The sequence below is a fragment of the Empidonax traillii genome, unplaced genomic scaffold, assembly GCF_003031625.1.
Source record: "Empidonax traillii isolate 1590-97213 ecotype Southwest subspecies unplaced genomic scaffold, ASM303162v1 scaffold3357:size13469, whole genome shotgun sequence".
In the NCBI taxonomy this organism is placed as follows: domain Eukaryota; kingdom Metazoa; phylum Chordata; class Aves; order Passeriformes; family Tyrannidae; genus Empidonax; species Empidonax traillii.
In genome coordinates, this window is record NW_020958550.1 from 11,893 (window position 1) to 13,469 (window position 1,577).

Genomic DNA, 1,577 nt, shown 5'->3' on the forward strand with positions numbered 1-1,577 from the left:
TTCTGGCTCTTCCTGGGCATCTCCCTGGCTGCCCTCCTGGGCAACGGCCTCATCCTCAGCGCCGTAGCCTGCGACCAGCACCTGCACACCCCCAGGGACTTCTTCCTGCTGCACCTCTCCCTCACAGACCTGGGCTGCATCTGCACCACTGTGCCCAAAGCCATGCACAACTCCCTCTGGGACACCACAACCATCTCCTACCATGGATGTGCTGCTCAAGTTTTTTTCTTTTTGTTCTTCATCTCAACAGAGTATTTTCTCCTGACCATCATGTGCTACGACCGCTACATTGCCATCTGCAAACCCCTGCACTACGGGACCCTCCTGGGCAGCAGAGCTTGTGCCCACATGGCAACAGCTGCCTGGGCCTCTGGGTTTCTCCATTCTCTGCTGCACACAGCCAATACATTTTCCCTGCCCCTGTGCCAGGGCAATGCCCTGGGCCAGTTCTTCTGTGAAATCCCTCAGATCCTCAAGCTCTCCTGCTCACACCCAGGCTACTCCAGGGAAATTGGGCTCATTGTGTTTAGTGCATGTTTATCTTTTAGTTGTTTCATTTTCATGGTTTTCTCCTATGTGCAGATCTTCAGGGCTGTGCTGAGGATCCCCTCTGAGCAGGGACGGCACAAAGCCTTTTCCACGTGCCTCCCTCACATGGTCGTGGTCTCCCTCTTTATCAGCACTGCCATATTTTCTGGTCTGAAGCCCCCTTCCATCTCCTCCCCATTCCTGGATCTGACCCTGTCAGTTCTGTACTCCGTGGTACCTCCAGCACTGAACCCCCTCATCTACAGCCTGAGGAACCAGGAGCTCAGGGATGCCATAATGAAAATGATGACTGGATGCTTTTCAGGAGCAATAAAATGCTTGTTTTCCCATTTGTAGCATTCAGCAGGGGGCTCCCTATTGGTTCAGCCTTCCTGCTCAGGTTTTTCATGGAGGTCATGGGGTTCTTGCAATAAATTCCTGTGCAATTATATATTATTATGGATCTACCTTCTAATTTAGTGTCCATTGAAGTGGACCCAAAGATGTTAAAATGTTGAATTGTGCTCTCTGAGTATTTAAACAAAATAAAGGACCCTGCAGTGCCTTCTTTGTCCAAGACCCTTCTTCTTAGCTGTTCCTAAAGGACAGCACACTGCAGGACAGGGGGGATTGGCAAAGGGCAAGGGCACAAGAATCCCAGCACAGCAGCACTGCCAGGGAGCAGCAGAGCTTGGGCTTTGCAGAGCTGCTCTTTCCACTCCCACACTGGCCTTGTGAGCCCCTTTCTGGCTGCAAGGCCTGAGTGCTCTCTGAGCACAGTCCTGGGGGTGTGGGAGCCCTTTGAGCACAGGCAGGGACAGGCACTGGGAACTTGTGAAGCAGAGCTGGGCTCCCTGACAGCATCTCCAGGATGCTGTGGGATCTTCTGAGGGCACTGCATGGACTGGGTCACTTCTTCTGTGCCCTTGCTGCAGGGCTGGAACTCTCCTGCAGTGACACCAGGACACTCCTGCTCTTGGCATTGCCAGCCTGCTTTGGAAATCCAGTCTTGCCCTGCTGTTGCCAGGGACATGCTGGGAGTGCTTCAG

The 1,577-nt window shown here is 53.1% G+C and overlaps 1 pseudogene; it reads left to right on the forward strand.

The window, feature by feature from the left end:
* LOC114072498 overlaps nt 1-962 on the forward strand; it is a 3,980-nt pseudogene extending 3,018 nt beyond the window's left edge.
* The last annotated feature ends 615 nt before the right edge of the window (nt 963-1,577 follow it).